General features: G+C 48.5%; 1 long non-coding RNA gene across 1 annotated transcript; it reads right to left on the reverse strand.

Moving 5' to 3' along the window:
• Positions 1 to 5,591: 5,591 nt before the first annotated feature.
• LOC309815373 lies at positions 5,592 to 14,115 on the reverse strand. The gene is made up of 3 exons (XR_014295851.1): positions 13,985 to 14,115; positions 6,945 to 7,082; positions 5,592 to 5,876 (listed from the first exon to the last, which is right to left on the reverse strand). It is a non-coding gene; the product is annotated as an uncharacterized lncRNA (long non-coding RNA).
• Between the last annotated feature and the right edge of the window lie 2,033 nt (positions 14,116 to 16,148).

Raw genomic sequence — 16,148 nt, forward strand, 5'->3', positions numbered from 1 at the left:
GTATTTACTTTTTCCCCTATCATGCCCCGTCCACGTAACACGAAAAAATAATGAATTTGTATATCTTTTCTCCTGTTAACTTGCCTGTTGTCCATTTACTGTTTATTTCATAGACCCAGCTAATGAACCTAGGAGGGTACAGGGAAAGTCTTTCCTCCCCTATACTTATTTTGGGGCGTTGATTCCTTACTTTGTATGCCTGACTCTCTCCTTTACCAGATAGTAAATTTCATATGGCTTTATCTCATTCTGTGTCTCTCAGGGCCCAGGAGTGTGACTTGCACAAAATAGGTCCTCCCTTGAAGTTTGTTGGGGAACAGAGCCTGGCATGGAGAAGGTGAATGTAAAGAGCTTGTGAGTCTCCAGCCCCCCATTCTCAGCCAGGGTAGACCAGGCCCTGTGCCTGCCTCCCTCTTCAGGGCTCCAGCTCCTGTTTTGATGAAGAGAAGGCAGCTATTCCTGAATAGCTGGATGGCTCTCATTAGAAAGACCTTGACCGGGCTTCCCTGGTGGCGCAGTGGTTGAGAGTCCACCTGCCGATGCAGGGGACGTGGGTTCGTGCCCCGGTCCGGGAAGATCCCACATGCCGCGGAGCGGCTGGGCCCGTGAGCCATGGCCGCTGAGCCTGCACGTCTGGAGCCTGTGCTCCACAACAGGAGAGGCCACAACAGTGAGAGGCCCGCATACCGCAAAAAAAAAAAAAAGAAAGAAAGACTTTGACCTTGAAAACCTTCTAGAGAAGACGTTAGCCCCAGAAATGACCGACTAGGCCTGGCCACCAGCAGGCACAGCTAGTTTCCATGGCTCTTGCTGCCTAACAGCTTCATCCTCAGGACAAGAACCGCTTTATGCAAACCAGAAGGCTGGAAAGTCTTGAGAAGTCTAGCTCCTTGCTCTGGGGCTTACAGTTTTCATTTGCATAAACACTCTCTAGAGGCTGGCCTTGCTTTCAGAATCCTGACCATGTCACTTTCTATCAGCACCCTCAGAGCAGGAAGAGTTGGGGAGCATGAAACTCAAACTAACTGTAACTCTGGAAAATGTGAAGATTTGAAACTACTTTTGTAAGAATCAGTCTCACTATTTATTGATTTTGAGAATTATCTGGGTGAATCAGAGTTTGCCAAGGTCTCTTCAGACCAGAGGCCCTAAGAAGACACCCTGAGCAGTCAAAACTCAAAAATGCTTGGCGTAGGTGCCACTTGAATAACCCAGAACGTTGGCCTCCTCCAGTGCCAATTTTTGGAGGCCCCAGAGGAGCACATGAGCTCACTCTTGGCCCTCAAAGCCAAGGTGAGCATTGACACTGCCACTCCTGCCAGAGCCTGAGGTCTCAGCCCTAGGATAACCCCTGAAGTCCTTATTAACCTGTGAGCCACGCTGTGCACCCCTCGGGGTAGAGTGAAATGGACCTGTCCCCAGCCCACATGGCAAAGTGGCCCCTGCACACCCGAGTAACCTCTGCCCATGCTGCTCCATGCACTTCAGACGCAAAGCCAGATCCTGTCACCTGGCAGGCCTGTGAATATAACGGGGCGTTTGGCTAAGCGGGACTGATTTATTTTAGTCCTTGAAGCAGCAATTTAAGGGATGACAGCTGCTTCTGAGGCTTGGTAGAAGCAGGAAGTCATCTTGGGGCAGATTTTCTTTGTTCTAAAGAGATAACTTGGAGTGTCTCCTCTTGGTCATGCAAATGGAAAAACTAAGAGTTGCTCCCTGCCCTGGAGGAAAGGGTGCAGCAAGATCTTTTGTAGAAAACAAAGGCCTCCACCCCCCCTTCATATGTGGAGTTGATCTCAAGGAAAAGAGGGGACCAATTTGCAAGAAGGCCCAGGAGCTCAGGGTCACTGAGGCAGCTGATTAGAAAGGAAGACAGGAACACCAACAGGACACCACCGCCAGGGAAGCAGCACTGAACGTGACCTGGGATCAGTAAGAAACCCTGACGGAACAAAGGTTTGTCTGATTCTGTCACCTCGTGGCTTCCCCAGCTGCCTTATGAGGAAGCCTGACTTTGAGAACAAGGCCAGCTCAGGAGCCCCCAAACCATGCAAGAGTCTCAACACTCCTGCTGCATGTTAGAATCAGCAAAGGGGCATTGAAAAAAATATGGATGCTACAGCATTTGAACTGCTGCTCGTACACCAACATTCAGAGCAGCATTAGTCACAATAACCAAAAGGTAGAAATAGTCGATGTCCCACATGAATGGGTGAACAAGATGTAGTATATCCATACAATGGAATATTATTCAGCCTTAAAAAGGAATGATATTCTGGGAATTCCCTGGTGGTCCAGTGGTTAAGACTCCATGCTTTCATTGCAGAAGGTGTGGGTTCGATCCCTGGCTGGGGAACTAAAATCCCACAAGCCACATGGTGCGGCCAAAAAAAAAAAGGAAATGAAATTCTGACACATGCCTACAACATGGATGAACCTTGAGGGCATTATGCTAAGTGAAATAAGCCAGACACAAAAGAACAAATATTGTATGATTCCACTTATAATAGGTACTTAGAATAGGCAAATTCATAGAGACAGAAAGTAGAATAGTGGTTACCAGGGGCTTGGGGGAGGGGGAAAAAGGGAGTTATAATTTGATGGGTACCATTTCAGTTTGGTATGCTGAAAAAGTTCTAGAAGTTTGATAGTGGTGATGGTTTTCACAACATTGTGAATATACTTAATGCCACTGAACTGTATGTTTAAAAATGGTTAAAATGATAAATTTTATCTTATGTATATTTTACCACACACACACATAATAGTATGAGGGAGGCCATATGGGACTTTACTTCTTTTTTTTTTTTTTTTTTTTGCGGTACACGGGCCTCTCACTGCTGTGGCCTCTCCCGCTGCGGAGCACAGGCTCCGGACGCACAGGCTCAGTGGCCATGGCTCACGGGCCCAGCCGCTGCACGGCATGTGGGATCCTTCCGGACCGGGGCACGAACCCGTGTCCCCTGCATCGGTAGGCAGACTCCCAACCACTGCATCACCAGGGAAGCCTGGGACTTTACTTCTGTTAAGCACAGCTGAAGCCCCCATAGTTAAAAAGTGGCTGACTCTTTTCAAAGAAAGGTACTGGACCTTCTAGGCAGGGCTTTTAAATTGAAAAACAAAAACAACCAAGGCCCGAAACCCTAAAAACAAACAAACAAACAAACAAACAAACAAACAAACAGAAAACCTGCTAAGTTCTGTCCTTCTGATCCCATCAGGCACTCATCTTCAAGCAACTTGTTCTAAATGTTAGTAGTGAAAATACTAGGGAGAAAGTTGTCTTGGAGTTTTGGGCATTTCTCTCTCCTTCAAGCCAAGTGAGGGGACCCAAGAGGTGCACCCAGAGTGCTTGACATGAGTTTCCTGTGAAGGGTTGCACACTATGCCACCCCAAAATATGCCATTTTGGCATAAGAATTATTTTGAGCTAAAGGCAATTGAGATGAAGCAGATACAAGAAAAGCTCTCTGCCCTCCCCCTATTTGCCTAAAAAAATAGGATATAAATTGGTAAAGATGTCCCCTCCCCTCCCTTCCGGGAAGGTCAGAAGTTAATCACTGGAGACAACTCTAAACCCTTATCAACCTTGAGCACCAGAGGAATCTCCAAAACAAACCTTGCTAATACTAGTCCTTATCTTCCAGTAGTTTCCCCATATATTTGCCTTCCCACTATTTGCCCTTTGCCTCAAAGTCCTTTTCCTTTGCCTTGTGACTTCTCTAAAGTTTTATCTTTTGTTCTTTTGTCATCACTGTGTGCTCCAAGTGTATGTGCAATGCACATGTTAATAAACTTTTTGGTTTTTCTCTTGTTTTTCTGTCATTTTCAGTCTAATTTACAGAGCCCCAGCCAATGAACCTAAGATGGATAGAGGGAAGGACGATTTTTTTTCCTCTCCTAGTCCAGCAGTTGGGAGGACTAGAAAAGTTCAAAAGAGCTGGTTGCCCCTGCTTCTGATCTGATGGGCCTTGAGATAGACAGATAGATAGATAGATGGAAAGATAGATGGATAGATAGATAGATAGATAGATAGATAGATAGAAGCTGGAAAGGAGAATTCAGAGGGACTGGAAGCTTTCCACATCTTGAATACTGATCTCAGTGGGAGTTACCCAGGTGCAAAAATTCGTCAAGCTGTATATTTACAATTCATGTGCTTTGTTATATCTAAATTATATCTCAATTAAAAAATACCAACGGCCAACAAAAACTCTAGATTTAAGTTGTCTGGGGCAGGGATTGGGCATCAGTATTTCTGAAGTTTCCCAGTTAGCTCTAATATTGTAGCCAGCTTCAAGAAACACAAGTAGGGGCCTCACAGCATATCCTGGTAGGGACTGGCTGGTGAGTGGTCCATGCCTGACCTTTGGCAGCAGGACTAGCCTCTGTGGACTGAGTGAAGGGGGAGAGGAGAATTATAATTTGTGAACTCCCACCTGCCTCCCTCTATTCTTCTAAGACCATGCAAATCAGCTTTGCAAATCCATTCTTCAGGCCACTGCCAGAGACTCATCAGCTCTGCCTAGACATCTGAACCCCAGTGGCAAGGAACACCTATAGTAAAAGCCAAAATTCCAAGGCTTCAGCCCCCAGGGCCTCTGGCTAGAACATCACTTTGTGGAAAGCCAGGGAGCCAGAGGCTTACGACTGCAGGAAATCAAGGCCCACAGCTTAAACCTGGCACCTAGATACATGGCCTGCAAGGAAGTGGGTACACAGTAAGGCAGATGGTGGGAGGACGCAGACATTTCCAAGGACCCTAGAGAAGAATGAGTGAGATGATTTTGGCTGGGGAGCCCTGAGTAAATGTGGTGTAAAAGCTTTGTGACTATGGCCTGGGGAGTCATTGGAATGAGTATTTATGGTTATATTTTTCATTGTGCTTGGCTAAGAGGCTTCAGAAATGATGTCTTTTGGCACTAGAAGCCTTGCACCAACCAGCATATCTCTAAATTAAGTAGTGAAGCAGACAGGCTTTGAGTTACTGGACACTAATTTCATGCCTCAGCATGAAAATTCAGGCTTCTTAGAACAAGTTCTCACAATTAGACATTTAAAAATATCTAATGAATACCAGTAAAGAAAGAAAAAATGAAGTGATGTCTACTCAAGTAGCTGTTTAATGGCAGAAAAAGAGAGTGCAGAGTTCATCTGCAGGGCAGCCCTTGACAGAGACCCCCCTTCCCTTCCTTGAAGGTCAGAGCCACCCTAAACCATGTCCAGTTTTCCTGAATAACTTTCCAATCAGTGAGTGGGGATGCAGGGCCCAGGTCAACCACCCTAGCTGCCATCCCTGGACACACTGCCCCCCTTGTAAACCCAGAGAAGAGTAGTTCTGCTTGGATTCATTTGGACACAGAAACAGACTCATCAGCTGCTACTCATCACCCCACACAATGGGACAAGGTACGACTTTGTTATAAGGTAAAATCATGATTTCCATAAAAATATAAAAAATGAACACACGTTAAAGAGTTTACTTTGCTCAAATGATATGATGGAAACAGGCAGATAGATGTTATGACTGATGCCTAAACTCAGCCTCTGTGCACCAGTGCCAAATTGAATCTTGGATACAGTTTTGGGTGAAGTAGAAAAGAATAGCTTTATTGCTTTGCCGGGCAAAAGGGGACACAGCAGGCTAATGTCTTCAAAACTGTGTGTCCCAGGGGGACTTGGTGAGGAGTCTTATAGCAATGGTTCAAGGGCAGGTTGCTGATAAGGATCAGGGTGTGTTCAGGGCCTGCATTCCTTTAATCTGGCCTCAGGTGGTCTCCTGATGAGCTTCTGTGGTTCTCAAGGTTACCTTCTCTCTGGAATGAAGAATGCTTCATCAAGTAGTTAACATCTTCCATTTGTTGGGGGTTTTAGTTCTGGAAGAGTGCAAAGATACTGTTATGTGTATCCCTTAAGGCAGAACCTGGACCCTGCCCCAAGGCTGCACTATTGTTTCTTGACTACTCCTCCCTTGTCTCAGCATCCCCTCCCTTCTCTGTTTAGCAACTGTTTGAACCTACCCTTTGGAACTCAGGGAAGATCTTGGAGACTGAGGCCTATTCCCTACAATCAAGAGAAGCGGGACACAGAAAGGCTCTGTGCCCGGGAGCCCCACAAGGGCCTGCTCAGTTTCATAACTGGTTCAAAGGAAAAGTAGAAACAGCACAAATTTACAGGGAGTTCTAATGTTGAGATGAATTGCAAATGAAGACAGAAGTGTTTTTTTTTCCTGCAAATGCAGTGGGGGTGGGAACAAGTCGAAGAAGTCAAATCTCTACCAGATAAGATACAATATACATATCTATCAATTACACACAATTTACAGAGTTGAAAAATAGCTTAAAGACAATGGACGGAGCTTGAATCTCATAACTTTCGAGGGTGTGCATGATACATATAGATGATTTAGTTTTCCGCTGAAACACAAAATTGTTTCTACATAAAGTTTCTACATAACCTAAGGGAGACCCCCTTCGCTTAGTGAATGCTTTCCTAACACCAGCTCCTTTGAGCTTACACCATACTCATGGCTTCCCCACCTGGCAGGTGAGGCTGGGAGCAGAAGCTCATTTGACAATAGGTGTAAGGAGAGTTAAGGACTTAGGTTCCAGGTGTGACTCATCATTAACTAACAGCAGGAACAGCATGGCCTTACTCAAGTCACCTAAATCTCTAGTTCTCTGCCTTAAAACGAGGGCCAGTGATTATGGGTGTTCCCTAAGGTTTCTATAGCTGTAAAGTTCTAGAATTCCAGGGAATAAGAAACTGATGTTCATAAACCTTAAACTAGCCCAGGTTGATTGATTTGTGCCGCCCACCATGGCAGTCACTGCCCTGGGGTTACCCGGTAAGTAAGATACTATCCGTAGGCTTCTTCCTTTGTTTGGTATTCTTACCCACACTCTCCCACCACCACTCTAACAGTTTGGGTCCCTGATCAGTACTGTCTTTTTGATTGACTGAGAAGATCTCTTTCCTCTTTTTACGTGGTTTTCCAGGAAGTGAGTAGCTGGAGAGCAAGCCAGCTCTTTGGACCATCTCTCTTTCCAGTACAGATTGGGTGTCTTCCTCCAGCAGCGGGCCTGCGAAACAACTCCAAACGTGGTGCAGGCACTGGGAGACATCTAAAGAATCCTCAGACAGGCTGTTGGGCCTGGCTCTGGCTTCACACCCTGGGGAGCCACGCACCACCCCAGGAACGACCAGGACAAGTGCCACTTAAGGGGCGCGCCCAGCAGGCCCCTCCGCTGCACAGGAAAAAGCGGGAGTCACCCTGGGGGCGGGGCGAGGGGGGTGCTGGAGGCCCCGGGAGCAATTAACATGACTACTCTCCCGTGGGCCTGGGACCATGGGCTGGGCAGACTGGCGGCTTGGCCGGCGGTAGAAGGCACCCGGGAAACCAAATTCGCACCCGGTTCCCCCTAGCACGGAGCCTCCGGGCCCCAGGAGCGGGAGTCGGAGAAGCCAAACAGGGGTGGGGCTTGGGGGGGCGGCGAAGAATCTAGTTTCCAGTTGCTTCAGTCCTAAATTCTCCCCGCCAGAAAAGATGCTAATGAAAGACCAATTGTGTGGCCGGAGTGTTTTCTTCGGACTTCTGCCCAGGGAACTGGATAAGAAGCCAAGAAGCAAGGTCACCAGCCCCATCCTATGGCAACATGGCAACACCTTTTGCTCGCTACTGACCCCTCCTGGGGGCATGGGGACAGCTAGTGGAGGGCCGGGAGGCAGTTAAATTAGACCCGGATGCAACTATTGGGTTCTTTTTTTTTTTTTTTTTTTTGCGGTACGCGGGCCTCTCCCGTTGCAGAGAACAGGCTCCGGACGCGCAGGCTCAGCGGCCATGGCTCACGGGCCCAGCCGCTCCGTGGCATGTGGGACCCTCCCGGACCGGGGCCCGAACCCGTGTCCCCTGTATCGGCAGACGGACTCTCAACCACTGCGCCACCAAGGAAGCCCCACAGATTCAGAGGCTCAGACCTTGGCAATTCCCTTTCCTCCAAGCGGCCCCCCAAACCTTTCACACAGGACGGCTCTTTTGCATGAATCTTCCTAACACTTTGTCCCGGGGAAACCAAACAGGGAGGGGGCATCGGGGACCTTTAGGAGAATGAAGTGAACATAGTTAGGTGTTAGCAGCGTCACCCTACCAGTGGAGCAAGGGGTGGATTTGGGGCCAAGGCTAGTGTCAGCCAGGGGTCCTTAACCGTTATTTTTGAGTATCCAGATAGGTGCTGACCCCAGCAGCGGCTGCAGCAATAACCCCATTGGCTGCAGGAGGGCAAGGGCAGTGGGTGGGTGGAGACAAGAGGATGCGGCCTCCTGGCGGGTGGATGGAGTAGGGGCTTCTTGCCCCTGGGGGGTTGATTTTTGCTGACAAGGTAAATGTTGCCAGCCTTCTTGCAAAATGGGATTCTAAGCAGAAGGGCAAGCAAGTGTGGGGCACGGAAAAGGGAATGAATTTTGATGTGAATATGTTGAGAGATGGGTTAACTGTAGTGGCTGAGGAGGACTTTGGCACGAGTCCATTCAAAGCCCCTCTTGGCCACTCCCAGGCTGTGACCTTGCATAAGATGTTTTGTCTCTGAGCCTCAGAGACAAAGAGAGAGGATACAACACCTACTTTATGGGGGTTTTATTTTTTGTTTTTAATGATTAAATGATTTTAATTGCTTAGTGCCTCACCGTTCAGGAAATAAAAGCTTGGTTGGGGGGAAAGATGAGTGCTAGGCAACTAAATGCTATAAAAATAACTGTGTTGCTTGTTTCTATGAGCCAGACATTATACTAAGCATTCTACATAATCTCATTTAATCTTCTCAGCAGCTCCATAAGGTAAGTACATTATGATCTCTGGCTTACATTTGAGGAAAATGAAGCACAGAGAGCTTAAGATACCTGACCCAAGTCACACAGCTAATAAGTGGTAGAGCCAGGACTCAAACCTGGATCTGTCTGACTCTAAAACCATGGCCCTTAATGATCACACTGATGGTTTCACAACACATGCAGATCAAAACATAGAAGAAAGATCTTGGCCTGAGCTACAGATTGAGGAGTTGTGGGAATTTGATAATAGTTGAAACCATGGTTATAGATGGAATGATCCAAAAGAAGTGTATACAGTTGAGAAGGAGAGCAGGAAACACCAGCATTTACAGTGCAGACAGAGAAAGAGAAGCCCTAGACAGAGACTGAGCAGGAACAGCCAGAGAAGTAGGAGGAGATGAGGCCAAAGAGGAGGCCAGTCTTCAAGGAGGGGGTGGTCGATAGGGGCACACTGGGCAGCCAGCTGTGGCTTGAGACGAGGTCCAGTAGTGGGTCCTTGGAGAGTCTGGCAAAAGCAGTGGTGGAGCAGAATCCAGGTTGAAGGGAGAATTAGGAACAGATAGCAAGTGAGACTTGTATTGTCATCGAGGGAGGGAGAGAGTGTGATAGCTAGAGGTGGGTGCAGAGGAAAGTAGGGGCGGCCTCTGGATCTCTGATGAATGCACTGGGATGGAGAAAGTCTTCCTCTAGAAGCAGGAAAGAAGATGCATTCTGAGCAAGAATGCAGGAAGATGAGGGGCTTTATGGGCAATAGTCTCTCTTTTCTCTGTGAAATTGGAAGTCAGCTGCCAAGGGAGTACGGTGGGAGCTGGGTAGGCAGGTTGAGAGCCACAGTGAAGATTTGAAACAAGCACTGCAATGAAAGGGGTGGATGGTGTCAGCCTAGCCAGACTGTGTAATAGGACTCCCAAGCAGGGCTAAGCCAAGGTGGAGCTTGGAGACCATGCATTGGGAATGGCCACTGATCATTGTTGGGTAGTTTCCCCAATGGCCTCACCAGTCACTGTTAGGGCCACCCACCATCCATTTATCCAGGATAATTCTAGTTTCAGCACTTAAAGTCTAGAACCCCAGGAAGCCCCTCAGTCTCAGGCAAAGCTGGACGACACTTTGTTACCCTAGCTCAGGGGTGGGGCAGCAGCAGTGATGGAGATGGATTGACCTGTGCCTGGGGACTTAGTGGGTAAGTATGCAGGAGCTGGTGAAGAGGGAGGTCTGGAGGGAGCTGGCAAGAGAAGAGTGAAGGTGAACTATTATGCAAGGATTCTGGGATGACACGAAAGACAGTAATGAAGGGGAAGAGTAGATAGAACTGGAAAAGCTGGAAGGGTCATGAGACTAGAGTTCCTGATTAGAGTGGAGAGTGGGCTAAATGGGGAAAAAGGATTTCAAGAGCCGAGAGGAGGAAGTGAGAATGCTTCAGGCTGCAGGTAACAAAAACCTGACTCAAACTAACTTAATGTGGAAATGTACTAAGTAACATAACAGGAAGGGCAGGATTCAGGGTGGTTGATTCAGTGGTTCAACGATGTAATCAAAGGATCAGGTTCTTTCCATCTCTCTGCCCTGCTACCTTCATTGTTGGCTTCATCCTCAGACTAGAGGCAAAATGGCCACCTCCACACATGACAATGTCCAGAGTAAAAAGAAAGACCATCTCTTCTTAGGAGTTTCTCTTAGAAACAAGGATATTTTTCTCAGAGGTCCCCTAGTGGACTTTCCTCCACCTCTCATTGGCCAGGACTCAGCCACATGCTCATTCTAGAACCAATTGTTGGCAAGATAGGCGAATCAGACCTACTCTGGAGCATGCCACCTTCCCTTGAGGCACGTGGCTGCATGAGGGAATGAGTAGATCTTGAACATAATTAGCATTCTGTTAGAAAGAAAGAAGTTGGGGGGTGGATTTCCCTAGTGGGCCAGTGGTTAAGAAACCGCCCTCCAATGTAGGGGACGCGGGTTCAATCTCTGGTTGGGGAACTAAGATCCCACATTGCCATGGGGCAACTAAGGCCGTGTGCCGCAACTACTGAGCCCACGTGCTCTGGAGCCCGCACACCACAACTAGAGGAAAGCCCATTCACTGGAACGAAGAGCCCGTGCGCCGCAATGAAAGATCACGCATGCCGCAACTAAGACCCAACGCAGCCAAAAATAAAGAAAAAAAAAAAAGAAGAAAGAAGTGGGGTTGGTTGCTGAGTGCAAAACCAGCAGTGTCCATCACAGAGGCAGCAGTGGGCAAGTGGGATATGAATGCTATGATGAATATTCAACTTCAGTCCAACTTTGTTTTTTATCTGCTCAAATTCTTACTGGTTCTCTTCTGCCTATGAGATACGTTACATACACATTGATTCTAACAAATATTGCAGTAAACCTCTGCTCTGGCCAAAGCCTGACAACCCCCTAGTATTTTCCTACTTCCTCACCTTTCCCAGTCCTTGGAATATAATCCCCCCATCCCGCTCACCTGTTAGCAGATAGCCAGACCGTATCCACCAATCAGGGCCTAGCCCAAACCCAATTGCCTAGTCTATAACCACATAATATTAGTGCTCTGAAGACCCTTCAAAACCATCCAGTCTGGCATCATCTGTCTTCACGGATCTCCCTGTGTAGACATAGCTCCTGGAGAGTGGGTCCAGTTTTATACTTCTCAGGGGCCCTCTTAGCCCCCAGCACAATGACTGGTACACACAACAGGTGCTCACTAAGTACTTATCGACTGACAGATTAGTCAATAACTGCTCACAGACCGAGGAGTGTGTGTAACCTGCCCTCCTTTGCATCTGCAGACCGGCTCTCAGGAGAGAGCGCGGAGGAGGTGGGGAGGACAGGCTGGCTGTGAGCCAAGGAGGCACCGCTGGGCAACCCTGGGATGTCAGGGTGGGAAACAAGAGCGATTACAAAGCTGAAAGGCCTGGCAATGATCACTTCTCAAACGGACACATTAAACGACAAATTATAACCCTTAACTGTCTTCTGAGATACACTATGGTACCTTCTCTGCTAAAATCAGTGCACCTGCTACCAGCCCAAAACTGGCCATTTTTATCCCAGCCCTTAAGGTCGGCATCTTTGGTGGGAGAGAAATGAACACGCATCCTTGGAATGGCCCACAGAGACCTCCCTGAAAGCTGCCTTTCCCTGCTGGGGGTGGGGGGGATTGGGGGGCGGGTAGCAGAGCACGGGCTGGAGAGGACCCTTTTATTCTTGAGGCAGCCGCAGCAGCAAGATGAGATCTGGGTTTCCCCTGATGAGTTTGGACTGCCAAAGAGCCTGAAAGTTCCCGAGGGCAGTGGATCCACTCTAAACTTTGTGGCTAGGTCTCGTTTTAGTGATTAGTGGTCCTGGCAAGGCTCCTTGGTTTTGAGGGTTAATGAACCAGTGAGTAAACATTTATTGAGAGCCTGCTTATTGGGGGACCCCAGAACAAGCATAGGAGAGGATCCCCTATGAGAAGTTCACGGTGTGGTCGAGGCCTTGAGGTTAATGGACACCTGCAACAATGAGAAGATGATGTGACCATAATGATCTGTGTGGCTCAGACTGCTCTGGTCTTCCCAGCACCATCTGCCTCCATATTCTCTTCGAAGACTTCATTGCCCCCGCCACCAGGTGGATGCCACCAGCCAGGAGAGGAAGAGGTGCTTCTCCTGGTTACAGGATTGTAAGGGGAACCTTACAACAGGGAGCGGCAAGCCCATGTTCTACTCTTACGGGGCAGCCACTTGAGGAAGAAACAAACCTAAAGAGAAAAACATACCAGGGAGCGCCAAGCAGGGATAGATGGACAGATGGAGTTTAAGTCCCTCGTCGGCCAGGGCGCCCCAGGGCTGCTGGCACTAGCTTGGAACTTTCCTCAGATTGGTTGTGATGGGGTTCAGGACACCCTACCTCAAACTACGGCATCTTGGCATATTGAATATTTTAAGCTGAAGGAGTTTGAGAAAATGGCAGAGCAGGAAGTTTACTCTGACCCCACCCCCGCCCCTTCTTCCCTGAAAAAAGTCGTAAAATCCTCACGGGAGAGGTGCCCTCCCTACATCTGGAGGAAAGGAGCATCCTTATCTCCAAAGACAAAAGGACACCAAGAAGCATCCTAATAAACAGGCCTTGCTAAGTGTTCCCTAGTTTCCTACATTACTTCCTACTCCTTAAGCTGTCCTCTTCCTCCATGACTGCCCACTCGTCATCAAACCCAGTGTAAAATACTCAGCTCCAACTGCTTCTTTGGGTCTTCATTTCCTTATGAAGGCTCCCGTGTCATGCAAAACTTAGATTAAATAAATCTGTACGCTTTTCTCCTGTTAATCTGTCTCAGTTTAATTTGCAGACCCAGCCAGGGACCCTGAGAGGGTCAAGAAAAATGGTTTCCTCCTCTGCAGCCCCTGCAGTTACATGAGCCAACACATTCTCCACTTTCTCCTTTAAGCCAGTGCAGGCCAGGTCCCCATGCTGTGCGGTCAAAGGAGCCCCAGGAATGAACACCCAGCACCTGTACAGCGAGGGCTGGAGTAATTCCCGGGGTCAGCCCCGAAGGAGGGAGAGGAGGCATGAGCAGGGACAGTGGCCAGAAAGGCCAGAGCGGGGGGGTCTGAGGGGGTGACCGTGGAGGCTAGGGCCCAGCTGGGCAGAGTGTGTGGGTGAACCCTTGCTTCAGGGATCCCTGCGAGGGCAGCCTGAGCTTCTGCTGAGGGAGGCGGGACCCTGACCAGCCAGCCTGGCCTCAGAGCTCGGCAGGAGGCCAGCAGCTGTTGGACTGGCCCCCCTGCACACTTCTTCCACACAGTAATCCCTTTCCCTTTATAATGCAGAGCTGGGGCTACACACTCAGATTATATACCATGACTAACCAGCAATGTCACCCTATAGCTGGCCTCATTTCACATTCATATTTTGTTCTCATCCCCTCCGACCCATTCTATCCTTTCTACTTCCTTCTAACCCTCAGCTTTTCTTATTTCCCATTTTTAAAATGTCTGAAAATTTCCCTCACCATTGAGACCTTCACCCTGGGCAGCAGGAGTGACAGCTAAAGGACCCTAAATCTGACTTTTCAGAATAAGTATTGGACACCCCAGCCAGCAGCTTCTGAATTTCAAACCAGACAAAGGCAAGGTTCTGGATGTTCTCATGGCAACCCTGATTTACATACCAGAAGGAGCCTTCTGGATTGCCAGCTGGATCCTGGGTGGTTTTCTCGGGGCAACGTTTGCATCAAAGGCCTGTTTGCCAGCCCCCTCGGGGACCTGCTGGGGCCTGAGACAGCCCTCCACCTCCTCCCTGCTCCCAGCCTCTGACTCTTCCCGACCTTGTCCTTCCTGCTGCACCAGGGCGGGGCCCCGCCAGCCTCCCCACCTCAGCCCTCTGTGACTCAGTGGAAGCCGGTGACCACGTCCCTTCACCCCACCCACACTCCATTCCGATGGCCAGCTCACTTCCTGACACCCGACCACCACGTACAGGCCTCTGCCTAGAGTAAATAGTCCTCTCTGTGGGACGATTTATGACCAGGGCCAGCCCTGTTTGGGAAGGGGCCACGTGCATCTTAGCCTCCAATGGCACGCCTGCCTCTGCACAACTAATAGCTAGCCTCTGTGAATCTTCCTTTTGACCCCTGACTGACCTGGGATATGTTGTTGAAGGGAACTAGAGACTTATCTTCAGTGTGCTACCTAGCACAGTGCTGGCTCGACACATGTTGAAAGAAAAGAGTCTTTAAAAAAGAGAGATTAATAAATGGAGAGTAATTTAGGGCCCCCCCCCCGGCTTCCCCAGGACCTGACAGATTCTACCACCTCCATAAGGGCTTATTCCGGCCAGATTAAAGGTGGAGTTGGTGATACCTGGGCTGATGCCCCAGCTTTGCCACTCTGAGGTCTCAGGCACATTGTAAGACCCACCTAAGCCTCCAGTTCCGTATTTCATCAATTCCAGGATGTGCTGTTTCTCACCTTTTAGACTCGAAAACCAGGATATGTCTTTCAATTAATACAAGAGTAGGAAATTGTATTTCTGTTGCTGCCGTGCCCCTTCCTACAGGAGGAGCCCAGGGGTGGCCATGTGACTTGCTCTGGCCAATGGAGTGTGAAGGGGAGTGATGTGTCACTTCCAGGCTGAAGCTTTAGAAGGTTCACCTCAACAGCCAGCAAAGTTCCAGGTGGAGGCTGTTCTGTGTGCCTGGATCTCACAGTGAAGGTGATATGGAGCTAAGCCGTAGCCAGTGGGCATTTAAGGAGAGAGAAGCATAAACCTTCCTTCTTTAGCCATGGAACTTTCGGATTCTGTTTTGATAGCACAGTCTAGCATATCTTGACTGGTACTGCATCTTCCAGTTAGTTGACAGATATTTTTCTTTATTTCTTAGTGGTCCATAATGGTGCAACCCACGATTGAGGCTGGTGTGGATTCAATGGGACCCAGTAGGACCTCTCACAGGCTGAATGAGTGAATCCATTTGAACCACTTAGCACAATGTCTTGACTACAGTGAGTGTTCTATTCATGTTAGTCATTGTTATATTTCCAGCGCTCTAGAAATATATTTGCTAGGAGTTTGGTTTAGTGATCTGATGACACAGAAAGTTGGCAGCCCCTTCAGATCCCTTGTGGAATGAGAAAGGGTATAAATAAGTTCAAGTAAACAAGAATGTGGCTTGGGCACTTGCTGTTGTAGGCTCTCTGAGGGTGTAGGTGTTTGGGTAGGTAACTAAGAATGCTGCCTTTCTTCTCGTGAATTAACAGTTTATTGTCTGGGATGTGAGAAAGTGGAAGAAACTACTCAAGCGTACAAGTTTTTGGTGCAGCAGAATGAAGAAACGCCATACTCTTTAAGATGGAGCAAATATAAGAAACTCAATTTTTTTTTTTTTTTTTTTTTTTTTGTGGTACGCGGGCCTCTCACTGCTGTGGCCTATCCCATTGCGGAGCACAGGCTCCGGACGCGCAGGCTCAGCGGCCATGGCTCACGGGCCCAGCCACTCCGCGGCATGTGGGATCCTCCCGGACCGGGGCACGAACCCGTGTCCCCTGCATCAGCAGGCGGACTCTCAACCACTGCGCCACCAGGGAAGCCCAAGAAACTTAAATTTTTGCAGAATTAGGAATGGCTCACAGATCCAGTCTGAAGACACCAGACTTCCAGCTAATTCTTTATATTTTATAATATACCCCTGTGCTTTGGAATAACTCTTTCTAGGAATTTTATAGCCAGCCCCTGCAGACCCAAAGGCACTGAGCGTTCTGCATGCTGGGCTGGGCCGAAGGACAATGGTAAGGGCCGCCAGCTCTGTCTTTGAAGTTTCATAGCCACTGTCCGCC

The sequence above is a fragment of the Mesoplodon mirus genome, assembly GCF_964341445.2.
Source record: "Mesoplodon mirus genome assembly, chromosome: 14".
Classification (NCBI taxonomy): Eukaryota; Metazoa; Chordata; class Mammalia; order Artiodactyla; family Ziphiidae; genus Mesoplodon; species Mesoplodon mirus.